Source organism: Schistocerca americana, chromosome 3 (assembly GCF_021461395.2).
Source record: "Schistocerca americana isolate TAMUIC-IGC-003095 chromosome 3, iqSchAmer2.1, whole genome shotgun sequence".
NCBI classification, from domain to species: domain Eukaryota; kingdom Metazoa; phylum Arthropoda; class Insecta; order Orthoptera; family Acrididae; genus Schistocerca; species Schistocerca americana.
This window is the reverse complement of record NC_060121.1, coordinates 373,870,038-373,875,817: the sequence shown is the minus strand read 5'-3', so window position 1 is coordinate 373,875,817 and position 5,780 is coordinate 373,870,038. Positions and strand designations below refer to the sequence as shown.

General features: G+C 37.5%; 1 non-coding gene across 1 annotated transcript; it reads right to left on the bottom strand.

Annotated features, from left to right (window-relative positions):
* Positions 1-557: 557 nt before the first annotated feature.
* Trnat-ugu lies at positions 558-632 on the bottom strand. Its single transcript has one exon. It is a non-coding gene; the product is annotated as a tRNA-Thr (tRNA).
* Positions 633-5,780: the final 5,148 nt, after the last annotated feature.

The following is a 5,780-nucleotide window of genomic DNA, read 5'->3' as shown; positions in this document are numbered from 1 at the left end:
TTCTCTGTTTCTCCCTAGGAAAATATTAAACTCTCATAACTGATGTATGCACGACTGGAAAAAAATGTGGATGCATTAAATGCATACATAGATACACAATGTAATAAAATGTAAATAAGTTATTTGTATTAATGTACAAAGGATTTTATTTGAAGTTATCAAACAAACTATATTAACTAGTAACTGTAATTAAAGAAGGAATTTTGTAATGTTTTAGTATTTAAGAATTTTCTACGTTTGATACAAATAATGGATGGAATAACAGCCTTAGATGTAAGCCATTGTAATAAGCGTTGTTATGTCAAAATGTTTATGTGAATTTTAAGTGTATATCGAACCATATGTAAAAGATAAACTTGAAAAATTAGCAAAAAGGGAGAAAACCTCATGGACTAAAACGATTTTCACGACAAACTGAATGATGAAATATATAGTGGTATCCAAACACGTGTGCAATAGTGCAACGAATCAATTCTGGTAATGAAATGATAATTAAATGGACACCCTAGCTGCGAACAGGCCTTGATGTACTTCATTGGGGTCATGTTGAAAATGTGTGCCGCGACCGTGACTCGAACCCGGGACCTCCTGCTTACATGGCAGACGCTCTATCCATCTGAGCCACCGTGGGCACAGAGGATAGTGCGTCTGCAGGGACTTATCCCTTGCACGCTCCCTGTGAGATCCACATTCGAACATGTCCACACCACTACATTCGTAGTGCGCCTAATAGATGTTTGCCCATCATACTCATTACTTGTGGCAGATTAATCTACCAAGTCCTGTACGAGTTCGGGCATAGCGTGTGCGATCGCACAAGAAGGTCAATGGTTCGGAAGCCATATTTTAACTATATATGACGGTAGTATCTGTTCCAGAAAGCGTGCAGTATTCACCCCACTAAAAATGTGAATACGACGGAGAAGATGTATTTCCGGGCCGTATCAAAGGTGAATTATCTGCTATAGCTTTGGTTCTTGAAGAGCAAACGCAAATGCACCGCACTCACAATGGAAAACCACGCCACAGCAAATTATGGATGGATGGATAGTACGGTACTCAGTGTGAAAATGACACTAACAGCGCGAGTGGAAGCGCTAACGACCGCACACAATAATACGTCGAACATTAACGTCTGTTGCACAGTCATCAAATATATTTTGTGTGCATGCACAGAGAATGGCAATGTTGCCAAAAAGACAAGTAGCCACTCTTGCAGTGCTCTCATGTAAACACTTAATGAATAATCATTCCGTATGTAAGTTATGTATTTCCTGTAAGATAATGTGTAACCAGGACAAGCTGACATCTCCAATGCAATACACAAAGAAACATATGCTGACAAATAAATTTAGGCTGTATGAGTGTGTACAAAACTTGTGCACCTTCATTGCATATCACCGTACAGTGTGGGGGCAATTGCGTTGGTACATTAGGAAAAGCCCCAACAAACTACAACAAAAGCTTAAAACCAATGATAATAATCATTTGCGCGATAGCTGTAAGCGCCGGAAAAGAAGTATTTTGCTATGCCAGAAGGCGAATGATAAACGATGGATACTCCATTCAATTTTTTTGTCAACCGTTTAGAAGTCTTTGTCTTTAATTCTCGTGAGGAGAAGACGTATACTTGTGAGAAGTGTGAAGTAGATATTGTGTTACTGGAATGATAATTTTTGTGAAAGTATGAACTGTGAGAGTCCTTTTTAGTGCAAAACCACGAAAGTTTTCTTTTCTTCCGCCCATTATGCTAATGTCATGTCACTGTAGCTGCCTGCATCTGAAGAGGAAATCCAATAAAAATCAGTATTGTATTCATGGTCAAAAATGAGAAGTAATCGTGATGGAAGAAGATGCATATAACCAATTCCGTAAATCTGAATGGCGTAAATCAAGCAAAATCGATGTAAGTTTACGCCACCACTGACTCACAATTTACAAGATTTGTAAATTAAGACTTTGTAATTAATTCGCTTAATAATAATAAGAAGAACATTTATTATACAGTACCAAGCCCTCTTTGCTACCCTCAGAAAACTGCTGGGCTCTACCATCTAGGTAAAAGTATACATTGGCCAAATACGTCACGTTATCTCACATATTGTACTTTGGGGCTCAGTTCAATTCTTTCAGGCATTTTCTTGGACCCTGATAAGACTCTCCAGAATCCTGGATGTAGAGATGGTTTGTTGCTGTTTTAGATTCCATTGGATCCTGAATATACAGATCTTGGGAACAATGTATTCCATTTACTTCAGTCCCTGTTAAAGTAGGTAATAGCTTCTAGCTTCCCTAATTGTAGCCACATTGATGTAGATGTTTTGAATTACTCAGCGTCTCCGCCAAATAATACACCCAAGTCCAAATACAAAGGCAAGGCAGTCTATGAAGTAGGCTACAATGCTTGGTGAAGAAAGCACACTTACTACAAACACTAACGTACACATGAAACAGAACTGATTTTCTGGACAGAGTGTATGACTCTTTATACAAATATCGAATATTCCAGTATATAAAAGCAGTAAAAAATTGCAGGTGTTTCATTGTATCTCTTCCAAACATTGCAAATCAAAAAATAGATTATGTTTCCGATACCTGAACAGAACTGACGCCTGCACTGTGTATAAATAAGGACATAAATAACTGATGAAGAGGTTTTCATTAAATAATCTTTTATTATGTGGATATATCAGCTCTATTGCCTTGAAAAACTATGGTTGTTTATGTCGTTATTATTTGTTAAGTAAGGAAAAATAAACATGGCAAAGAAGGTTAACTGGCTCTATCTATTCACTTATAAATTGTTTGATGTGTTTGTATGTATAGATAGGGTGTTCATGAATTCCCATAATAAACTTCTAGGACTAGTAGAGGGGAGTAGTACATCATACTTTGAATAGGACTCCATATCCGAAAACGTCATCCAATGCCGCTACAGAGAGTCAAAGTCATAGGCGCCAGCACCTGTTAATGTGTGTATATACAGGGTGATTCTATGATGAAATTGCAACTTTCAAGTGTGATGGAGAAGGATAAAAGTTTCAATCTGATGTAAGTGACCGTTCAGAAACGATCGAGTCGAAAGTTATAAGCTTAAATTCTTGTGATACCTATGACAGTGGGGCATATGTACTGGTACAGCTGTTCTAATAATTTACAATACCTGAACAGAGCTGATGCATACTCTGTGTATAAATAAGAACATAAATAATTGATGAAGCAATTTTAATTAAACAATCTTTTATTATATGAAAATGTCAGCTCCATTGATGGGGAAAACTACAGTTGTTAATGACGTTATTATTTCTTAGAAGTGGAAAATAAACATGGCAGTGAAGGTTATCAGGCTCTATGTATTCACTTACATTGTTTGATTTGTTTGTATATGTGTGTAGGGTGTTCAGAATTCCCATTACAAACTTTTAGGATTTGTGGAGGCGAGAGTACATCATATTTTGAATAGGAACAAATATACAGAAACGCCGTTCAATGACGCTTCAGATTCAGTCATAGGCGCCAGCACTTATAAATGGGTGTGTATGCAGGGGAATTCTGTGATGATATTACAACTTTCAAGAGTGATGGAGAGGGAGTAATGTGTCAACTTGAGTTAAGGGTCCTTGGTTCGGTACGGACCGAGTCGAAAGTTATAAGCGAAAATAGTAGCGATACCACTGACAGTCGGATACATGTACCAGTTCTGCTGTTACTATGAACTTTCAGGGCCAGTTATACAATCGCCAGTTAACCCATTATATCCCATCATATGATTTATCATACACATGGTGTTCTTAGGCATTGTAGTTTCCAGAAGCTCATGGTCAACATTTGAAACTTTTTTTATACCTTTTATTGTTAGTTTAGAAGTCCATTGTTGCAAACAACAATAACAGTGAAGAACAGCATCGTTTATTTTGTGGCGGAAGGCATTTATTCTAGCTCTACTGATTCTGCTGCTTTTCGACATGGATAAGCGGTAAGTAATGATACAATTATGATGTATATCGTTATAATTTTGCACATATTACTATGGGTTACTGATTTGAATACTCCAAATCAGTATATTAGCACAAATTTAAAAAGCTTACTTTATTAGCATTGTTGTGGTATTGGCTTATATTTTGACGTATGAAATATCATACGGTGGGCAGTAAGAGATAATTTTCTATCAATTAGTACGATTTATTTTAGATACAATTTTGAAAAGGAGAGAGACTTAGAAGAGGTTCTAAATATACTATTCTCCACAGAGGATCATGATGAAACTGCCACTGATGAATTTAATGAATGCCAGGAACTTGAATTTGTGCTTGTTCCACGACATGATGATTAGGACACTGATAAAGATGACTCAGCTAGTGATTCAGAAGGACAACCCACCACTGTTGCTGATGTAGGGAAAAAGGTTCTGGGACAAACTGCAGAGGTAAGAGTAGTAAAAAGTGACGGCCTTATTGAAGATGCTACGTCTTTATCCAATCAGCAGCAAAATCCTTGCTGTTCCAAATCAAAATCACGATCCCAAGTTAGGAAAAAAAGACACTGCATAGAAGAAAAATTAGACTCTTCACAAAAATTTGAGTTATCTCGTGATCCTACACCTGATATAATAGAACATCTCCGCACTTCAAATTCGACTCCGGTTGACCTTTTTCGTACAGTTTTTGATGATTTGGTTGAGATTCTGATGAATCAGTAAAATATGCTGCTCAAAAGGGACAAAACATACAAATAAGTCATGATGACATTTACAAATACATTGCTCTTTTACTTTTATCTGGGTATTGTAAGGTCATTCACACACGTATGTACTGGGAGACCCAACCTGACACAAACAATGCCCTTTTTTCGAATTCTATTTCCAGAAATTCTTTTGACAAAATTCACAGATTCTTCCATGTCAATGATAATGACAGCATTGAAAAAGAAGATAAAGTTCGTCCACTAATTTCACATCTAAATAAGAAATTTCAAGAACTCATAGAGTCTCTAGGGTCAAATTTCTCCTTGGATGAGGCCATGGAGCCTTATTATGGGCACCACTTGATGAAACAGTTTATAAGGGGCAAGCCAATTCGCTATAGTTCCAGATGGTGGTGTTTAGCTACATCTACTGGATATTTCATCAAATTTGAGCCATATGTTGGGGCAAGTCAAAGACATCCCCAGAAGACACTGGGGCAGTCTGTTGTTGAAAAGCTTTGTGTGGGCTACATCCCTACTTGAATTTCTTTCTTTGCATGGAATCAAATGCATAGGAACCCTGAGAAATGACTGCTTGGAGAAGGCGCCTATGCCAGATATAAAGAAGACACTCAGAGCTACTATTCGTGTGTCACGTGATGCAGTAAATTCTTTTACACTGGTAAGATGGAATGACAATAGTCAAGTGGCTTTGGGGACAAATGTACAGGATGTAGGTGTATTAGGTGAGAGTACATGCTTGAGGTGGAGTAGAGAATCAAGGAAGAAGGTTCCCATATCACAACCTTTCCTTGTGCAGGAATATAATCGCCACATGGGAGGTGTAGACCTTTTTGACAATCTACAAAGTTTATACTGCATTTGAATAAGATCAAACAAATGGTACTGGCCATTGATCAGTTTTGCCTGAATGGGGCTGTTGTGAATATGTGGATCTTGTACAGGCAACTAAAGAACAGTATGAGCCTAATGGAATTTACCAGACGTATAGTACTTTCAACCCAACATTGAAAAGCCAAGAGGTGTGAGACCACGATTTCTATCCCAGGTGCAGAAAGGCATCAGATTTGATAATA